This window comes from Oncorhynchus mykiss, chromosome 11 (genome assembly GCF_013265735.2).
Source record: "Oncorhynchus mykiss isolate Arlee chromosome 11, USDA_OmykA_1.1, whole genome shotgun sequence".
Lineage (NCBI taxonomy): Eukaryota > Metazoa > Chordata > Actinopteri > Salmoniformes > Salmonidae > Oncorhynchus > Oncorhynchus mykiss.
Window position 1 is genome coordinate 4,819,490 of NC_048575.1, and position 23,473 is coordinate 4,842,962.

The 23,473-nt window shown below is 39.5% G+C and overlaps 1 protein-coding gene across 19 annotated transcripts in view; it reads left to right on the top strand.

Annotated features, from left to right (window-relative positions):
- The first annotated feature begins 255 nt into the window (after window positions 1–255).
- Window positions 256–23,473, top strand: part of eya1 (EYA transcriptional coactivator and phosphatase 1) — a 136,441-nt gene continuing 113,223 nt past the window's right edge. For all 19 annotated transcript variants that reach the window (XM_036934677.1, XM_036934676.1, XM_036934682.1 and 16 more), the window contains exon 1: window positions 256–569. The gene's annotated coding sequence lies outside the window, so the exon portion shown is untranslated. The remainder of the gene's footprint in view (window positions 570–23,473) is intronic.

The window sequence follows — 23,473 nt, forward strand, 5'->3', positions numbered from 1 at the left end:
TACTGCCTTGCTGCCTTGCTGCCTTACAACCCTGATGCCTTACTACCTTACTTCCTTACTGACTTACTGACTTATCACCTTACTGGCTTACCGCAACTATCTGCTCTTTCAAACAGCTCAAAAAGCAGCCTTCCTCTCTCTCTCTTTCTCCTTCCCTACCCTCCCTCCACCTCCTCCCTCCTCTCAATGCTTTCCCTCCTCCCTCTCTCTCTCTCTCTCTCTCTCTCTCTCTCTCCTTATTTCCCCCCTCTTCGTCAGACACTCTGTAGTCACTGCCTGAAGCAGTAATCAGACAACTGTCCTTCTCACTCTGACTCGGTCTCCTGAGATACCAGTTAGTGTGTGTGTATCGGGACTCCATGAGTTCTAACGCTTAAAATGAAAAAGAAAAAGTTGTCTTGTAGCCGGTAATTTGTTGCGTTACAGATTCTACCAACTCTTTTTTTTTTTAAGAACTTCATTTTGCATTTCTTCTTGTTTGTTCTGGACTGGACAGACTTGGCTGTAGAATAGTATAACGAAGTTTTAAGGAACGGTTGCCAGATAAAGGAATTTTCTCCAATATTGGGGTGAGTATGACTTTGTGTTATAAGAAGCAGTATTGTATTTTCTGCTGTTTCACTGTTGGTCGGGTTAGTCTGATGCCTGTCTGTCACTGGCTTGCTATATGAACATGTTTTGTTGTTAAATACATACTCTTCTCTTCTCCTGAACTTTGTATTACTTACAGGCATCTCTATTGTAAACTGTGAGGATTTAATGAATTAAGGCGTCAATAGAATGAGTCAATATTTAAAAAAATATATATATTGGCACTAGTTGTTATCGTGCGAATAAATAGTTTTAACAGCTTGTTTTTTTTTTTTTTTTTTGGAGGCATCTTATTTATATTTATTTATCGTGTTAACATTTAGACCAGTTAAATAACCACTTACATTATGGTTACGTCTTGACTGTATTCATCCACTGCTCAAAATATCTAAATGAAAAATGGACTTGTGCGTTATCATATTTATTTTTTAAAAAGCAATGCTTTTTGTTTTAGTGCGGAGTGATATTTATATATATATATATATATAATATAATGTAATATAATACGAAACTGCCATAATATCTGTAATCTGTAATAATAGTAATAATATGATTGTCTGTAATAACTAACTCAGTGATGACATTTAAAAAAAAAGATAAAAACACACATTATGGAGCTACTGGAGTATAAGTATAAATTGCAACAATGGTACTGTACTATTCCTATAAATATTACTGTACTAGTAATATAAGTGAAAACATTTATGATAATGTATAAACTGACTGTTCAAGAATTAAATACTCTTTGGGACTTAATGATATACTCTAAACAATTATGTCAATTATTTACTTTGTATGAAAAAACATTAATGTTTTTTTTCCGACACCGACTTGATCACAAATTAATATTCCTAACTATATCCAATAACTGTTGTCTACTTCTTATTTTTTTTTAAATCATGCCCAAATCAACTTTACATTATTTTTTTTATTTTTTTTTTAGCTCAGCAATTAAAAATCACATCAAATTTTAAAATCTTTAAAATTACTAAAAACAAAACACCTCGATCTGAATACAATAAAAAATATAAATCACAATTTCAAAAACATTTAAATAAATCTCCTTCCTAAATGTTCAAGTGTGTATGATAGGATGTCCTCTTGCGTGCTCATTACTCGGCTCCCCGTTTACATTTTTCGATGCTGCAAAGCAAAACCTCCCTGCAGGAGTCTCTTCTCCACTGGCGGAATAAACAACAGCAGCCCAGTTAGAGCAGTTGACGTCTAATGACATCTGCTCTTGCCGCTGCCTGGTCAGGAATGCTCTGAACGGGAGACGGACGGCGTGTGTCTCACAAGACAACAGCTAACCCCCACCACCAAAAACAACCACCTCTTATGGTTTAACACAGGGGCCCGGTCGTACTGCTTAGAGTAAACTCTCACACTGCTTCCTGGTATACTACAATATACTACAGTATACTACAATATTCTACAATATACTACAATATACTACAATATACTACAATATTCTACAATATACTACAATATACTACAATATACTACAATATTCTACAATATACTACAATATTCTACAAGATACTACAATATACTACAATATTCTACAATATACTACAATATACAACAATATTCTACAATATTCTACAATATACTACAATATACTACAATATTCTACAATATACTACAATATACTGCAATATACTATACCATAATGTAATATAATGTTATAGAATATACTATGATATATTATCATATACTGTTCTGTACAATACTATAATATAATATGCTTTTCTATACAATACTATACTATAATATATTACAATATACTATGCTTAATATACTATAATATACTGTTCTATACTATAATATACTACAATATACTATGCTTAATATACTATAATATACTGTTCTATACTATAATATACTACAATATACTATACTGTATATACTATAATATACTGTTCTATGCTATACTTTAGTAGAATAGTCAGTGCTGCTTTACACAATACAGAAGACACATGTCCATCTTGGATGGATCAATACAGTATTATTTGTCTTCTTTATATTCATACAACCCAGTAGTAGTAGCTCTCTCTCTCTCTCTCTCTCATTGTCTCTCGTTCTCTCTCTCTCTCTCTCTCTCTCTCTGTCTCTCTCTCTCTCTCTCTCTCTCTCTCTCTCTCTGTCTCTCTCTCTCTCTCTCTCTCTCTGTCTCTTTTTCTCTCTCTCCCTCTCTCTCTCTCTCATTGTCTCTCGTTCTCTCTCTCTCTCTCTCTCTCTCTCTGTCTCTTTGTCTCTCTCTCCCTCTCTCTCTCTCTCTCTCTCTCTCTCTGTCTCTCTCTCTCTCTCTCTGTCTCTTTGTCTCTCTCTCCCTCTCTCTCTCTCTCATTGTCTCTCGTTCTCTCTCTCTCTCTCTCTCTCTCTCTCTCTGTCTCTTTGTCTCTCTCTCCCTCTCTCTCTCTCTCTCTCTCTCTCTCTCTGTCTCTCTCTCTCTCTCTCTGTCTCTTTGTCTCTCTCTCCCTCTCTCTCTCTCTCATTGTCTCTCGTTCTCTCTCTCTCTCTCTCTCTGTCTCTTTGTCTCTCTCTCCCTCTCTCTCTCTCTCTCTCTCTCTCTCTCTCTGTCTCTTTGTCTCTCTCTCCCTCTCTCTCTCTCTGTCTCTTTGTCTCTCTCTCCCTCTCTCTCTCTCTCATTGTCTCTCGTTCTCTCTCTCTCTCTCTCTCTCTCTCTCTCTCTCTCTGTCTCTCTCTCTCTCTCTCTCTGGGTACATGTGTAGTGTTTCACTATAAAGAAGTGTGGCTGTCCTAAGTGAAGGATGCTGTAGGATAATGTGTGTTCTCTGACTGACGTTATAACTCACTTTAACTCATTGAATCTGTGAGGTGTTTTTGATCTCTCTCTCAAATCAAATGTTGCCGTCCCTTTTTTTTTTCCTTCTATGTACTGTCTTTTTAATGTTACACCAACATCATTGGCGAGGGAAACTACCTACCTTTTATGATCGTTGAAAAAACAAACAAGAGATGTAGTTCTTAGATAGAATGGCTTGGATATTAAAAAAAAGAGCAAGGATTTCACATGTGGACAGGTGTTTTCACATGTGTATTACGTGTTGCTTTACATAAGATCTCAGGTGAAACTCATGTGTTTTTTTTCTGCATGGATCTCTCTCTCTCTCTCTCTCTCTCTCTTTCTCTGTGTAGACAATAAGCATGGGTGCTGAAGCCTGCTGCGACCCATTCAGTCAAACTATAGGCCTGTTGAGCCAATGAGAGGGCTGTCTATAGGCCTGTTTAGCCAATGAGAGGGCTGTTTACTCACTGTATTTGCTTTAATAAGGAGTACTGCTGACTGGTGGAACTGCAGGTATCAAGCCCCCCCCAGTTTGTTCGCTGCAGTGTGCGTCACAGAATTAAATAGTTAATTTAATACACAATATAATGTATTTCGTAGGACCTCTACGGTGTGCATCCTGCATCTATCCAGACCCAGTGAGCCAGCTGAGGTCGTGGTAGAGCTGGAGAGCTGGTGGTAGCCGGTGGTTTGGTCGGCTGCTCGGTCGCTGTGGCAGAGAGGGAGCATGCCTTCAGAAGGCCTTGTTGATTGTCAATGCCTTTCCCGTGTGTGTGTGTGTGTGTGTGTGTGTGTGTGTGTGTGTGTGTCGCCGGACGGGTCAAGCATTCTTTCTCCTCTCTCAGATCTAGAGATGGGGGGGGGGGGCTGGTGAAAGACACAGAGGGTTAATTGATACTATGGGGAGGACGACCCCCCCCCCCCCTCTCAGTTCTGGGTGATTATCTGTCGCGGAATTGTCTACTAAATAAGGAGGGATGTTATTTTGTTAACACTCCGCTGTTTGTCTCGGGGAAATGTGTCCTAAAGAGCAGGAAATGAGGCGTTAGGATTAGCGTTGATTGCCCCCTCCCCTCCCCTCCCCTCCCCTGTAGCAGTAATACCTACTTAGATGTTTGTTTGTCATTGGTCACATGCATGTTTACCTTCTAAACCATCGTGAGGAAGCTAGCTACCGAGTTGGAAGAGCATACAGGAAGTTGTAGGCAGAGGTAAACGATTAAAACTGTAAATCGTTCTGGATAAGAGCATCTGCTAAATGACTAAACTGTCAAAATGTAAATGTTTTACATACAAATCTCATAAAATGTCATCAATTGTACAATTCTTTATAAAAAAATGTAGTTATTTGTTAGATTTGTCTGTGTAAAAACCTCGCAATACTAATTATTTCACTGAGAGTGAGGCCGATATAGAAATCATTTTGCAAAAAAAAATAAATGATTATTTGTCTCTCTGAAATGAAACAGTCAAGTGATAGATTTTAAACAAATACGTGTATTTCATTGAACAACCCCCATGATTTAGATCATGAATAAAACACAAACTTTGCTTTTTTCTTTTCTTTAACCAATAAAATAACATTTGCCAATATTTCTGAAAATGTATATATAGCGTTTTGAAAAGAACCTCTTCAAATTCTTCCTTTTTGAGGAAATGGAAATGGAAATAGTGGTTAGAGTGTTGGACTAGTAACCGGAAGGTTGCGAGTTCAAGTCCCCGAGCTGACAAGGTACAAATCTGCCGTTCTGCCCCTGAACAAGGCAGTTAACCCACTGTTCCTAGGCCGTCATTGAAAATAAGAATTTGTTCTTAACTGACTTGCCTAGTTAAATAAACGTAAAAATATTTTTAAAAAAGTTGTATTTTTCCTCTTTATGGGGAGGATAGAATAATATACTAGTTATTTACAGGTTTTTATTGTTTAGTTTTCAGAGATTTTGTCTTTTCAGCACAACGGTGATATAAATGATTTAATAAAAATGTATTGAGGTATGAACTAATGAATGCAAATCACCATGTTTCCCTTAGTTCAACATATTGGATCTCAGACTTTCCCAGCTTGTGTGTTTATGCTGAGAGAAAGTGTTCTAGCCTGTTATTGTGCTTCCTGTCATGTGTGAGCATTGTTAAATTAGTGTTGTTTTTGCCTCTGTCTTGGCCTATCTCTCTCTCTCTCTCTCTCTCTCTCTCTCTCTCTCTCTCTCTCTCTCTCTCTCTCTCTCTATGCCTCTCTCTCTCTCTCTCTCTTTCTCTCTCTCTCTCTCTCTCTCTTTCTCTCTCTCTCTCGTTCTCTCTCTCTCTTTCTCTCTCTCGTTCTCTCTCTCGTTCTCTCTCTCTCTCATTCTCTCTCTTTCTCTCTCTCATTCTCTCTCTCTCTCTCTTTCTCTCTCTCTCGTTCTCTCTCTCTCGTTCTCTCTCTTTCTCTCTCTCTCTCTCTCTCTCTCTCTCTCTCTCTCACTCTCTCACCCCCTCTCTCTCTCCCTCCCTCCCTCTCGCCCCCTCTCTCCCTCTTTCTCTCTCCCTCTTTCTCTCTCTTTCTCTCTCTCTGTCTGTCTGTGGTGGCAACGACAGTGCGGTAGGGAGGGTGTGATAAAACGTCTACCTTAAATCTTCTTTGATGGGCCCCTCAAAGGCGAACTGGCCTGGAAATCATTTGCAGGGTTGAAGACCACATGGTATTAACAGGTTTAATGTAGCTACTCAGTGGATTGCTGCACGGAGCAGCATGTCAGCTTTAACAAAATGAAAGAGACAAATTACACATCAACAAACTCCCACATGTGTTCGGGAATTACACCTTTTAATTACAGATAAGTACACATGACTAAATTGCTCTTGCTGTGTGCTTCCACACATTAATGTACTGTACACATGTTTCATTTGTATATTATTGCGGACCACAGTTGGACAATCATTAACAAATGGGTATGTTTTTTTTTGTTTCATTAAAATGAAAAATAATATTTTATTCAGACTTAATTAACCTTTCCTGCGTAAGCTTCTGAACTATTCTTAGGTTAATGTTTAAATATGAATTATAATATCTTATTTGATGACAGTAATTACTCGTAAAACCATATTCAATTAAACAGTATCGACTAAGGAGCAGAATTAAACCAAAATTAATTTAAATTTACTCATAATATTTGTATGTTTATTATTAAAATGTTTATATTTCAGCACAGCCCTATCTGTCTCTTAGACATTCTGAGTGGTCTGTGTATCTTATAGTCTATTTAAAAAACAATGCTACATTTTGCGTAGATAAAAAAATATATATATTTAAAGTAGTCAGTGTGGTGGTTGACGGCTCCGGCTCTCTTCGGCCACGCAGGACACGGAGAGACACCAGTGAAGTGTAGCATTTAGTTACCTCTCTATTCCCACTCTACATCTGTATTTAATTGTTGTCTACATTCTCCAGTGGATTTATTTTCCTGGGCCACCATGGAACCATGTGGACACAGCTGAGAAGTTTAACTAGTGGGATTAGTTGTTTTAAAGTTATTGTGATTAAAGCGTTGTTTGTAACTCACAACACATGGGTTTTTTTTTTTTTGCATAGTCTGTAAAATTCAAAGGAATTTGCACTCTATAAAATTCTAATCTTGTAAATTTAAAAGAGCAGAGGAGGATACACACTTAGCTCCCTGGATGATTTCACGAAAGTGTCTTTAATTCCTCCTCCAGTGTCCTCTTCCCTTTATAAAAAAAAACATCAAACCAAGCCATAAATAATACCACTACTATATATTGGGGTGGTAGGTAGCCTAGTGGTTAAAGTGTTGGACCAATAACCGAAAGGTTGCTGGATCGAGTACCAGAGCTGATAAGGTGAAAATCTATTGTTATGCCCCTGAACAAGGCACTATTACCCGCTAGGCCGTCATTGTAAATAAGAATTAGTTCTTAACTGACTTGCCTAGTTAAACATAAAAATAAAAATGTGTTTTTAATTTCGTCAAACCAAAAAAATCTAGCTGAAATTCAGGATGCACATGTGTCAGACAGTTTAATACCTCTTCATCTATTAACAACAAATTATAATTAATCCTATAAGCCTTCTTAAACCCTCATAACTAGAAAAACACAGCACTGAAACAACCCAGGGAAAACCTTTTAAGACACATCAAAACCCCAAAACAGGCGAATTTATTCATTCCCTCGGTGTGTGTCTGCTGCGTCGGTCGAGGTGGATCAGACAGACAGAGAGTGGCGGTGAGGATCAATGGTAAACGCCTGACTAGCTGTGTTAGCCAGTGGAAACGCAGGACTGGGAGTCAGTAAAGCCGAACGAGAAGCCTCTGCCTGCCTGGATACAAACAGCTGTCAGTGAAGCTTGTCTAGGACTCTCTTAGAATGCGTGACAAATGGAACCCTATTCCCTATGTAGTGCACTACTTTAGACCAGGGCTGGCCCCCTATTTCCTATGTAGTGCACTACTTTAGACCAGGGCTGGCACCCTATTTATTCCCTATGTAGTGCACTACTTTAGACCAGATCGGGAGCAGAACAAAGATACAGGCCCTGGTATATGGGCACTATATAGGGAATAGGTTGCCAGTCCTGGTCAAAAGTAGTGCACTATATTGGGAATAGGGGGCCAGCCCTGGTCTAAAGTAGTGCACTACATAGGGAATAGGGGGCCAGCCCTGGTCTAAAGTAGTGCACTACACAGGGAATAGGGGGCCAGCCCTGGTCTAAAGTAGTGCACTACATTTGGAATAGGGGGCCAGCCCTGGTCTAAAGTAGTGCACTACATTTGGAATAGGGGGCCAGCCCTGGTCTAAAGTAGTGCACTACATAGGAAATAGGGTGCCAGCCCTGGTCTAAAGTAGTGCACTACACTTGGAATAGGGGGCCAGCCCTGGTCTAAAGTAGTGCACTACATTGGGAAGAGGGGGCCAGCCCTGGTCTAAAGTAGTGCACTACATTGGGAAGAGGGGGCCAGCCCTGGTCTAAAGTAGTGCACTACATAGGGAATAGGGGGCCAGCCCTGGTCTAAAGTAGTGCACTACATTTGGAATAGGGGGCCAGCCCTGGTCTAAATGAGTGCACTACATTTTGAATAGGGGGCCAGCCCTGGTCTAAAGTAGTGCACTACATTGGGAATAGGGGGGCATTTGGGACGTAGCTCCTTATTGATGACACTTCTACAGCTTCATCAGCTTTGTTCTGTTGTATTCCAGAGCGGATCAGGTTGAGCTGAGATGCTGAACGCTGCTTCCACGCATTTTTAAACAATATATATTTAGACTAATGGACTGTAGAGGAGACTAATGTACTGTAGAACAGACTAATGGACTGTAGGACAGACTAATGGACTGTAGGACAGACTAATGGACTGTAGAGGAGACTAATGTACTGTAGAACAGACTAAAGGACTATAGGACAGACTAATGGACTGTAGGACAGACTAATGGACTGTAGAACAGACTAATGGACTGTAGAACAGACTAATGGACTGTAGAGGAGACTAATGTACTGTAGAACAGACTAAAGGACTATAGGACAGACTAATGGACTGTAGGACAGACTAATGGACTGTAGAACAGACTAATGGACTGTAGAACAGACTAATGGACTGTAGAACAGACTAATGGACTGTAGAGGAGACTAATGTACTGTAGAACAGACTAAAGGACTATAGGACAGACTAATGTACTGTAGAACAGACTAATGGACTGTAGAACAGACTAATGGACTGTAGAGGAGACTAATGTACTGTAGAACAGACTAAAGGACTATAGGACAGACTAATGGACTGTAGGACAGACTAATGGACTGTAGAACAGACTAATGGACTGTAGAACAGACTAATGGACTGTAGAACAGACTAATGGACTGTAGAGGAGACTAATGTACTGTAGAACAGACTAATGGACTATAGGACAGACTAATGGACTGTAGGACAGACTAATGGACTGTAGAACAGACTAATGGACTGTAGAACAGACTAATGGACTGTAGGACAGACTAATGGAATGTAGAACAGACTAATGGACTGTAGAACAGACTAATGGACTGTAGGACAGACTAATGGACTGTAGGACAGACTAATGGACTGTAGAACTGACTAATGGACTGTAGGACAGACTAATGGACTGTAGAACAGACTAATGGACTGTATAACAGACTAATGTACTGTAGAACAGACTAATGGACTGTAGAACAGACTAATGGACTGTAGGACAGACTAATGGACTGTAGGACAGACTAATGGACTGTAGAGGAGACTAATGTACTGTAGAACAGACTAATGGACTATAGGACAGACTAATGGACTGTAGGACAGACAAATGGACTGTAGAACAGACTAATGGACTGTAGAGGAGACTAATGTACTGTAGAACAGACTAATGGACTGTAGGACAGACTAATGGACTGTAGGACAGACTAATGCAATGTAGAACAGACTAATGGACTGTAGGACAGACTAATGGACTATAGGACAGACTAGAGGACTGTAGAACAGACTAATGGACTGTAGGACAGACTAATGGACTATAGGACAGACTAATGGACTGTAGGACAGACTAATGGACTGTAGGACATACTAATTGACTGTAGGACAGACTAATGGACTGTAGAACAGACTAATATACTGTTGAACAGACTAATGGACTGGAGAACAGACTAATGTACTGTAGACCAGACTAATGGACTGTAGACCAGACTAATGGACTGTAGAACAGACAAATGGACTGTAGAACAGACTAATGGACTGTAGAACAGACTAATGGACAGTAGAACAGACTAATGGACTGTAGAAAAGACTAATGGACTGTAGAACAGACTAATGGAATGTAGAACAGACTAATGGTTGAGACTAGTGGACCTTAGAGGAGACTAGTGGACTGTAGAACAAACTAATGACTGTAGGACAGACTAATGGTTGAGACTAGTGGACTATAAAACAGACTAAAGGACTGTAGAACAGACTAATGGTTGAGACTAGTGGACTGTAGAGGAGACTAGTTGACTGTAGAGAAGACTAGTTGACTATAAAACAGACTATTGGACTGTAGAACAGACTAATGGTCGAGACTAGTGGACTATAAAACAGACTAATGGTTGAGACTAGTGGACTATAAAACAGACTAATGGTTGAGACTAGTGGACTATAGAGGAGACTAGTGGACTGTAGAGGAGACTAATGGACTATAGAACAGACTAATGGTTGAGACTAGTGGACTATAAAACAGACTAATGGTTGAGACTAGTGGACTATAGAGGAGACTAATGGACTGTAGAACAGACTAATGATTGAAACTAGTGGACTATAGAGGAGACTAGTGGACTATAGAGGAGACTAGTGGACTAAAGAGGAGACTAGTGAACTATAGAGGAGACTAATGGACTATAGAACAGACTAATAGTTGAGACTAGTGGACTATAAAACAGACTAATGGTTGAGACTAGTGGACTATAAAACAGACTAATGGTTGAGTCTAGTGGACTATAAAAAAGACTAATGGTTGAGTCTAGTGGACTATAAAACAGACTAATGGTTGAGACTAGTGGACTATAAAACAGACTAATGGTTGAGACTAGTGGACTATAAAACAGACTAATGGTTGAGACTAGAGGACTGTAGAACAGACTAATGGACTGTAGAACAGACTAATGGACTGTAGAACAGACTAATGTACTGTAGAACAGACTAATAGACTGTAGAACAGACTAATGGACTGTAGGACAGACTAATGGACTGTAGGACAGACTAATGGACTGTAGAGGAGACTAATGTACTGTAGAACATACTAATGGACTATAGGACAGACTAATGGACTGTAGGACAGACTAATGGACTGTAGAACAGACTAATGTACTGTAGAACAGACTAATGGACTGTACGACAGACTAATGGACTATAGGACAGACTAGAGGACTGTAAGACAGACTAATGGACTGTAGGACAGACTAATGGACTATAGGACAGAATAATGGACTTTAGGGCAGACTAATGGACTGTAGGACAGACTAATTGACTGTAGGACAGACTAATGGACTGTAGAACAGACTAATATACTGTTGAACAGACTAATGGACTGGAGAACAGACTAATGTACTGTAGACCAGACTAATGGACTGTAGACCAGACTAATAGACTGTAGAACAGACTAATGGACTGTAGGACAGACTAATGGACTGTAGAACAGACTAATGGACAGTAGAACAGACTAATGGACTGTAGAACAGACTAATGGACTGTAGAACAGACTAATGATTGAAACTAGTGGACTATAGAGGAGACTAGTGGACTATAGAGGAGACTAGTGGACTATAGAGGAGACTAGTGGACTATAGAGGAGACTAGTGGACTATAGAGGAGACTAGTGGACTATAGAGGAGACTAGTGAACTATAGAGGAGACTAATGGTCTATAGAACAGACTAATAGTTGAGACTAGTGGACTATAAAACAGACTAATGGTTGAGACTAGTGGACTATAAAACAGACTAATGGTTGAGACTAGTGGACTATAAAACAGACTAATGGTTGAGACTAGTGGACTATAAAACAGACTAATGGTTGAGACGAGTGGACTATAAAACAGACTAATGGTGGAGTCTAGTGGACTATAAAACAGACTAATGGTTGAGACTAGTGGACTATAAAACAGACTAATGGTTGAGACTAGTGGACTATAGAGGAGACTAGTGGACTATAGAGGAGACTAGTGGACTGTAGGGGAGAATAGTTGCATATAAAACAGACTAATGGTTGAGACTAGTGGACTGTATAACATACTTGTGGACTGTAGAACAGACTAATGGTTGAGACTAGTGGACTATACAACAGACTAATGGTTGAGACTAGTGGACTATAAAACAGACTAATGGTTGAGACTAGTGGACTATAAAACAGACTAATGGTTGAGACTAGTGGACTATAAAACAGACTAATGGTTGAGACTAGTGGACTATAAAACAGACTAATGGTTGAGACTAGTGGACTATAAAACAGACTAATGGTTGAGACTAGTAGACTATAAAACAGACTAATGGTTGAGACTGTGGAGTATAAAACAGACTAATGGTTGAGACTAGTGGACTATAGACCAGACTAATGGACTGTAGAACAGACTAATGGTTGAGACTAGTGGACTATAAAACAGACTGGTGATTGAGACTAGTGGACTATGGAGGAGACTAGTTGACTATAAAACAGACTATTGGACTGTAGAATAGACTAATGGTTGAGACTAGTGGACTATAAAACAGACTAATGGTTGAGTCTAGTGGACTATAAAACAGACTAATGGTTGAGGCTAGTGGACTATAAAACAGACAAATGGTTGAGACTAGTGGACTATAGAACAGAATAATGGTTGAGACTAGTGGACTGTAGAGGAGACTAATGGTTTAGACTAGTGGACTGTAGAGGAGACTAATGGTTGAGACTAGTGGACTGTAGAGGAGAATAATGGTTGAGACTAGTGGACTATAGAGGAGAGTAATGGTCGAGACTAGTGGACTATAAAACAGACTAATGGTTGAGAATAGGTGACTATAAAACAGACTAATGGTTGAGACTAGTGGACTATAGAGGAGACTAGTGGACTGTAGAACAGACTAATGGACTGTAGAACAGACTAATGGTTGAGAAAAGTGGACTATAAACAGACTTATGGTTGAGACTAGTGGACTATAGAGGAGACTAGTTGACTATAAAACAGACTAATGGACTGTAGAACAGACTAAAAGTTGAGAATAGTGGACTATAGAGGAGACTAGTGGACTGTAGAGGAGACTAATGGTTGAGACTAGTGGACTATAGAGGAGACTAGTGGACTGTAGAGGAGACTAATGGTTGAGACTAGTGGACTATAGAGGAGACTAGTGGACTGTGGAGGATACTAATGGTTGAGACTAGTGGACTACAAAACAGACTAATGGACTGTAGAACAGACTAATGGTTGAGACTAGTGGACTATAAAATAGACTTATGGTTGAGACCAGTGGACTATAAAACAGACTAATGGTTGAGACTAGTGGACTGTAGAACACACTAATGGTTGAGACTAGTGGACTGTAGAGGAGACTAGTGGACTGTAGGGGAGACTAGTGGACTATAAAACAGACTAATGGTTGAGACTAGTGGACTATAGAGGAGACTAGTGAACTGTAGAGGAGACTAATGGTTGAGACTAGTGGACTATAGAGGAGACTAGTGGACTACAAAACAGACTAATGGACTGTAGAACATACTAATGGTTGAGACTAGTGGACTATAAAACAGACTTATGGTTGAGACCAGTGGTCTATAGAGTAGACAAGTGGACTATAAAACAGACTAATGGACTGTAGAACAGACTAATGGTTGAGACTAGTGGACTATAGAACAGACTAATGGTTTAGACTAGTGGACTATAGAGGAGACTAGTGGACTATTAAACAGACTAATGGTTGAGACCAATGGACTATAAAACAGACTTATGGTTGAGACTAGTGAACTATAGAGGAGACTAGTTGACTATAAAACAGACTAATGGACTGTAGAACAGAATAATGGTTGAGACTAGTGGACTATAAAACAGACTAATGGTTGAGACTAGTGGACTATAAAACAGACTAATGGTTGAGACTAGTGGACTATAGAGGAGACTAGTGGACTTTAGAGGAGACTAGTGGACTATAAAACAGACTAATGGTTGAGACTAGTGGACTATAGAACAGACTAATAGTTGAGACTAGTGGACTATAAAACAGACTATTGAACTGTAGAACAGACTGATGGTTGAGACTAGTGGACAATAAAACAGACTAATAGTTGAGACTAGTGGACTATAAAACAGACTAATGTTTGAGACTAGTGGACTATAAAACAGACTAACGGACTGTAGAACAGACTAATGGTTGAGACTAGTGGACTGTAGAGGAGACTAATGGTTGAGACTAGTGGACTGTAGAGGAGAATAATGGTTGAGACTAGTGGACTATAGAGGAGAGTAATGGTCGAGACTAGTGGACTATAAAACAGACTTATGGTTGAGACTAGGTGACTATAAAACAGACTAATGGTTGAGACTAGTGGACTATAGAGGAGACTAGTGGACTGTAGAACAGACTAATGGACTTTAGAACAGACTAATGGTTGAGAATAGTGGACTATAAACAGACTTATGGTTGAGACTAGTGGACTATAGAGGAGACTAGTTGACTATAAAACAGACTAATGGACTGTAGAACAGACTAAAAGTTGAGAATAGTGGACTATAGAGGAGACTAGTGGACTGTAGAGGAGACTAATGGTTGAGACTAGTGGACTATAGAGGAGACTAGTGGACTGTAGAGGAGACTAATGGTTGAGACTAGTGGACTGTAGAGGAGACTAATGGTTGAGACTAGTGGACTATAAAGGAGACTAGTGGACTGTAGAGGAGACTAGTGGACTGTAGGGGAGACTAGTGGACTATAAAACAGACTAATGGTTGAGACTAGTGGCATATAAAACAGACTAATGGTTGAGACTAGTGGACTATAGAGGAGACTTGTGGACTTTAAAACAGACTAATGTACTGTTGAACAGACTAATGGTTGAGACTAGTGGACTGTAAAACAGACTAATGGTTGAGACTAGTGGTCTATAGTGGAGACTAGTGGACTGTAGAGGATACTAGTGGACTGTAGGGGAGACTAGTGGACTATAAAACAGACTAACGGTTGAGACTAGTGGACTATAAAACAGACTTATGGTTGAGACTAGTGGACTATAAAACAGACTAATGGTTGAGACTAGTGGACTATAGAGGAGACTAGTGGACTATAAAACAGACTAATGGTTGAGACTAGAGGACTGTAAAACATACTAATTGTTGAGACTAGTGAACTATAGAGGAGACTAGTGGACTATAAAACAGACTACTGGTTGAGACTAGTTGACTATAAAGGAGACTAGTGGACTGTAGAGGAGACTAGAGGACTGTAGTGGAGACTAGTGGACTATAAAACAGACTAATGGTTGAGACTAGTGGCCTATAAAACAGACTAATGGTTGAGACTAGTGGACTATAGAGGAGACTAGTGGACTATAAAACAGACTAATGGTTGAGACTAGTGGACTATAAAACAGACTAATGGTTGAGACTAGTGGACTATAAAACAGACTATTGGACTGTAGAACAGACTAATGGTTGAGACTAGTGGACTATAAAACAGACTAATGGTTGAGACTAGTGGACTATAAAACAGACTAATGGTTGAGACTAGTGGACTATAAAACAGACTAATAGTTTAGATTAGTGGACTATAAAACAGACTAATGGTTGAGACTAGTGGACTATAGAACAGACTAATGGACTGTAGAACAGACTAATGGACTGTAGAACAGACTAATGGTTGAGACTAGTGGACTATAAAAAAGACTAATGGTTTAGACTAGTGGACTATAAAACAGACTAATGGTTGAGACTAGTGGACTATAAAACAGACTATTGGACTGTAGAACAGACTAATGGTTGAGACTAGTGGACTATAAAACAGACTAATGGTTGAGACTAGTGGACTATAAAACAGACTAATAGTTGAGACTAGTGGACTTTAGAGGAGACTAGTTTACTGTAGGGGAGACTAGTGGACTATAAAACAGACTCATGGTTGAGACTAGTGGACTATAAAACAGACCAGTAGTTGAGACTAGTGTAATATAAAACAGACTAATGGTTGAGACAAGTGGACTATAAAACAGACTAATAGTTTAGATTAGTGGACTATAAAACAGACTAATGGTTGAGACTAGTGGACTATAGAACAGACTAATGGACTGTAGAACAGACTAATGGACTGTAGAACAGACTAATGGTTGAGACTAGTGGACTATAAAAAAGACTAATGGTTTAGACTAGTGGACTATAAAACAGACTAATGGTTGAGACTAGTGGACTATAAAACAGACTAATGGTTGAGACTAGAGGACTGTAAAACATACTAATTGTTGAGACTAGTGAACTATAGAGGAGACTAGTGGACTATAAAACAGACTACTGGTTGAGACTAGTTGACTATAAAGGAGACTAGTGGACTGTAGAGGAGACTAGAGGACTGTAGTGGAGACTAGTGGACTATAAAACAGACTAATGGTTGAGACTAGTGGCCTATAAAACAGACTAATGGTTGAGACTAGTGGACTATAGAGGAGACTAGTGGACTATAAAACAGACTAATGGTTGAGACTAGTGGACTATAAAACAGACTAATGGTTGAGACTAGTGGACTATAAAACAGACTATTGGACTGTAGAACAGACTAATGGTTGAGACTAGTGGACTATAAAACAGACTAATGGTTGAGACTAGTGGACTATAAAACAGACTAATGGTTGAGACTAGTGGACTATAAAACAGACTAATAGTTTAGATTAGTGGACTATAAAACAGACTAATGGTTGAGACTAGTGGACTATAGAACAGACTAATGGACTGTAGAACAGACTAATGGACTGTAGAACAGACTAATGGTTGAGACTAGTGGACTATAAAAAAGACTAATGGTTTAGACTAGTGGACTATAAAACAGACTAATGGTTGAGACTAGTGGACTATAAAACAGACTATTGGACTGTAGAACAGACTAATGGTTGAGACTAGTGGACTATAAAACAGACTAATGGTTGAGACTAGTGGACTATAAAACAGACTAATAGTTGAGACTAGTGGACTTTAGAGGAGACTAGTTTACTGTAGGGGAGACTAGTGGACTATAAAACAGACTCATGGTTGAGACTAGTGGACTATAAAACAGACCAGTAGTTGAGACTAGTGTAATATAAAACAGACTAATGGTTGAGACAAGTGGACTATAAAACAGACTAATAGTTTAGATTAGTGGACTATAAAACAGACTAATGGTTGAGACTAGTGGACTATAGAACAGACTAATGGACTGTAGAACAGACTAATGGACTGTAGAACAGACTAATGGTTGAGACTAGTGGACTATAAAAAAGACTAATGGTTTAGACTAGTGGACTATAAAACAGAGTAATGGTTGAGACTAGTGGACTATAAAACAGACTAATAGTTTAGATTAGTGGACTATAAAACAGACTAATGGTTGAGACTAGTGGACTATAGAACAGACTAATGGACTGTAGAACAGACTAATGGACTGTAGAACAGACTAATGGTTGAGACTAGTGGACTATAAAAAAGACTAATGGTTTAGACTAGTGGACTATAAAACAGACTAATGGTTGAGACTAGTGGACTATAAAACAGACTATTGGACTGTAGAACAGACTAATGGTTGAGACTAGTGGACTATAAAACAGACTAATGGTTGAGACTAGTGGACTATAAAACAGACTAATAGTTGAGACTAGTGGACTTTAGAGGAGACTAGTTTACTGTAGGGGAGACTAGTGGACTATAAAACAGACTCATGGTTGAGACTAGTGGACTATAAAACAGACCAGTAGTTGAGACTAGTGTAATATAAAACAGACTAATGGTTGAGACAAGTGGACTATAAAACAGACTAATAGTTTAGATTAGTGGACTATAAAACAGACTAATGGTTGAGACTAGTGGACTATAGAACAGACTAATGGACTGTAGAACAGACTAATGGACTGTAGAACAGACTAATGGTTGAGACTAGTGGACTATAAAAAAGACTAATGGTTTAGACTAGTGGACTATAAAACAGACTAATGGTTGAGACTAGTGGACTATAAAACAGACTAATGGTTGAGACTAGAGGACTGTAAAACATACTAATTGTTGAGACTAGTGAACTATAGAGGAGACTAGTGGACTATAAAACAGACTACTGGTTGAGACTAGTTGACTATAAAGGAGACTAGTGGACTGTAGAGGAGACTAGAGGACTGTAGTGGAGACTAGTGGACTATAAAACAGACTAATGGTTGAGACTAGTGGCCTATAAAACAGACTAATGGTTGAGACTAGTGGACTATAGAGGAGACTAGTGGACTATAAAACAGACTAATGGTTGAGACTAGTGGACTATAAAACAGACTAATGGTTGAGACTAGTGGACTATAAAACAGACTATTGGACTGTAGAACAGACTAATGGTTGAGACTAGTGGACTATAAAACAGACTAATGGTTGAGACTAGTGGACTATAAAACAGACTAATGGTTGAGACTAGTGGACTATAAAACAGACTAATAGTTTAGATTAGTGGACTATAAAACAGACTAATGGTTGAGACTAGTGGACTATAGAACAGACTAATGGACTGTAGAACAGACTAATGGACTGTAGAACAGACTAATGGTTGAGACTAGTGGACTATAAAAAAGACTAATGGTTTAGACTAGTGGACTATAAAACAGACTAATGGTTGAGACTAGTGGACTATAAAACAGACTATTGGACTGTAGAACAGACTAATGGTTGAGACTAGTGGACTATAAAACAGACTAATGGTTGAGACTAGTGGACTATAAAACAGACTAATAGTTGAGACTAGTGGACTTTAGAGGAGACTAGTTTACTGTAGGGGAGACTAGTGGACTATAAAACAGACTCATGGTTGAGACTAGTGGACTATAAAACAGACCAGTAGTTGAGACTAGTGTAATATAAAACAGACTAATGGTTGAGACAAGTGGACTATAAAACAGACTAATAGTTTAGATTAGTGGACTATAAAACAGACTAATGGTTGAGACTAGTGGACTATAGAACAGACTAATGGACTGTAGAACAGACTAATGGACTGTAGAACAGACTAATGGTTGAGACTAGTGGACTATAAAAAAGACTAATGGTTTAGACTAGTGGACTATAAAACAGAGTAATGGTTGAGACTAGTGGACTATAAAACAGACTAATGGTTGAGACTAGTGGACTAGAAAACAGACTATTGGACTGTAGAACAGACTAATGGTTGAGACTAGAGGACTATAGACCAGACTAATGGTTGAGACTAGTGGACTATAAAACAGACTAATGGTTGAGAATAGTGGACTATAAAACAGACTAATGGTTGAGACTAGTGGACTATAAAACAGACTAATGGTTGAGACTAGTGGACTATAAAACAGACTAATGGACTGTAGAACAGACTAATGGTTGAGACTAGTGGACTATAAAACAGACTAATGGTTGAGACTAGTTGACTATAGACCAGACTAATGGTTGAGACTAGTGGACTATAAAACAGACTAATGGTTGAGACTAGTGGACTAAAAAAAGACTAATGGTTGAGACTAGTGGACTATAAAACAGACTAATGGTTGAGACTAGTGGACTATAGACCAGACTAATGGTTGAGACTAGTGGACTATAAAACAGACTAATGGTTGAGACTAGTGGACTGTAGTGGAGACTAGTGGACTGTAGAGGAGACTAGTGGACTGTAGGGGAGACTAGTGGACTATAAAACAGACTAATGGTTGAGACTAGTGGACTATAAAACAGACTAATGGTTGAGGCTAGTGGACTATAGACCAGACTAATGGTTGAGACTAGTGGACTATAGACCAGACTAATGGACTATAAAACAGACTAATGGTTGAGACTAGTGGACTATAGACCAGACTAAAGGTTGAGACTAGTGGACTATAGAGGAGACTAGTGGACTATAAAACAGATTAATGGTTGAGACTAGTGGACTATAAAACAGACTAATGGTTGAGACTAGTGGACTATAGACCAGACTAATGGACTATAAAACAGACTAATGGTTGAGACTACTGGACTATAGACCAGACTAATGGTTGAGACTAGTGGACTATAGAGGAGACTAGTGGACTATAAAACAGACTAATGGTTGAGACTAGTGGACTATAAAACAGACTAATGGTTGAGACTAGTGGACTATAAAACAGACTAATGGTTGAGACTAGTGGACTATAGACCAGACTAATGGACTGTAGAACAGACTAATGGACTGTAGAACAGACTAATGGTTGAGACTAGTGGAGTATAGACCAGACTAATGGTTGAGACTAGTGGACTACATAGGAGACTAGTGGACTATAATACAGACTAATGGTTGAGACTAGTGTACTATAAAACAGACTAATGGTTGAGACTAGTGGACTATAAAACAGACTAATGGTTGAGACTAGTGGACTATAGACCAGACTAATGGTTGAGACTAGTGGACTATAGACCAGACTAATGGTTGAGACTAGTGGACTATAGACCAGACTAATGGTTGAGACTAGTGGACTATAATACAGACTAATGGTTGAGACTAGTGGACTATAAAACAGACTAACGGTTGAGACTAGTGGACTATAAAACAGACTAATGGTTGAGACTAGTGGACTATAAAACAGACTAATGGTTGAGACTAGTGGACTATAGACCAGACTAATGGATGAGACTAATGGACAGTAGTACAGACTAATGGTTGAGACTAGTGGACTATAAAACAGACTAATGGTTGAGACTAGTGGACTATAAAACAGACTAATGGTTGAGACTAGTGGACTATAGACCAGACTAATGGTTGAGACTAATGGACTGTAGTACAGACTAATGGTTGAGACTAGTGGACTATAAAACAGACTAATGGTTGAGACTAATGGACTATAGTCCAGACTAGTGGACTGTAGAACAGACTAGTGGACTGTAGACCAGACTAGTGGACTGTAGACCAGACTAGTGGACTATAGACCAGACTAATGGACTGTAGACCAGACTAGTGGACTATAGACCAGACTAATGGACTGTAGACCAGACTAATGGACTATAGACCAGACTAATGGACTGTAGACCAGACTAATGGACTATAGACCAGACTAATGGACTGTAGAACAGACTAGTGGACTATAGACCAGACTAATGGACTATAGACCAGACTAATGGACTGTAGACCAGACTAATGGACTATAGACCAGACTAATGGACTATAGACCAGACTAATGGACTGTAGACCAGACTAATGGACTGTAGACCAGACTAATGGACTGTAGACCAGACTAATGGACTGTAGACCAGACTAATGGACTGTAGACCAGACGAATGGACTATAGACCAGACTAATGGACTGTAGACCAGACTAATGGACTATAGACCACACTAATGGACTGTAGACCAGACTAATGGACTATAGACCAGACTAATGGACTGTAGACCAGACTAATGGACTGTAGACCAGACTAATGGACTATAGACCAGACTAATGGACTGTAGGACAGACTAATGGACTGTAGACCAGACTAATGGACTGTAGACCAGACTAGTGGACTATAGACCAGACTAATGGACTGTAGGACAGACTAATGGACTATAGACCAGACTAATGGACTGTAGGACAGACTAATGGACTGTAGACCAGACTAATGGACTGTAGACCAGACTAGTGGACTATAGACCAGACTAATGGACTGTAGACCAGACTAATGGACTGTAGACCAGACTAATGGACTGTAGACCAGACTAGTGGACTATAGACCAGACTAATGGACTGTAGACCAGACTAATGGACTGTAGACCAGACTAATGGACTGTAGACCAGACTAGTGGACTATAGACCAGACTAATGGACTATAGACCAGACTAATGGACTATAGAACAGACTAATGGACTGTAGACCAGACTAATGGACTGTAGACCAGACTAATGGGCTGTAGAGGAGACTAATGGACTGTAGACCAGACTAATGGACTGTAGACCAGACTAATGGACTATAGACCAGACTAATGGACTATAGACCAGACTAATGGACTATAGACCAGACTAATGGACTATAGACCAGACCAATGGACTGTAGACCAGACTAATGGACTATAGAACAGACTAATGGACTATAGACCAGACTAATGGACTATAGACCAGACTAATGGACTATAGACCAGACTAATGGACTGTAGACCAGACTAGTGGACTATAGACCAGACCAATGGACTGTAGACCAGACTAATGGACTATAGAACAGACTAATGGACTATAGACCAGACTAATGGACTATAGACCAGACTAATGGACTGTAGACCAGACTAGTGGACTATAGACCAGACCAATGGACTGTAGACCAGACTAATGGTCTATAGAACAGACTAATGGACTATAGACCAGACTAAAGGACTATAGACCAGACCAATGGACTGTAGACCAGACTAATGGACTATAGACCAGACTAATTGACTATAGACCAGACCAATGGACTGTAGACCAGACTAATGGACTGTAGACCAGACTAATGGACTATAGAACAGACTAATGGACTATAGACCAGACTAATGGACTATAGACCAGACTAATGGACTATAGACCAGACTAATGGACTGTAGAACAGACTAATGGACTGTAGACCAGACTAATGGACTGTAGACCAGACTAATGGACTGTAGACCAGACTAATGGACTATAGAACAGACTAATGGACTGTAGACCAGACTAATGGACTGTAGACCAGACTAATGGACTGTAGACCAGACTAATGGACTGTAGACCAGACTAATGGACTATAGAACAGACTAATGGACTATAGACCAGACTAATGGACTGTAGACCAGACTAATGGACTATAGACCAGACTAATGGACTGTAGAACAGACTAATGGACTGTAGACCAGACTAATGGACTATAGACCAGACTAGTGGACTGTAGACCAGACTAATGGACTGTAGAACAGACTAATGGACTATAGACCAGACTAATGGACTGTAGACCAGACTAATGGACTATAGACCAGACTAATGGACTATAGACCAGACCAATGGACTGTAGAACAGACTAGTGGACTATAGACCAGACTAATGGACTGTAGACCAGACCAATGGACTGTAGAGGAGACTTCATTTTAATGAGGTAAAATATATTTTTCTTTGTTTGTTTCTGTTCAGATGTTTTCCTGCCGTTAGAAAAATAACCAGAAGTCGTGGAGGGTTGTTGAGGGTCAGAGCGGTTGTCTATAGGAGATGATGTGTTGTCGTGATTACAATGCCAAGACGGCTGAATTCGGAGCGAGAGAGAGAGAGAGAGAGAGAGTGACATAGAGAGACCGAGACTGAGAGAGAGAGAGAGCAGCCGGGCTGGACAGAGTGACTGTCAGACTAGAGAACAGTAATATAGTGACTCTACCAGCGTCATAGGGGAACATATGAGGCTCCGTATGATCTCCATGTACCTGTT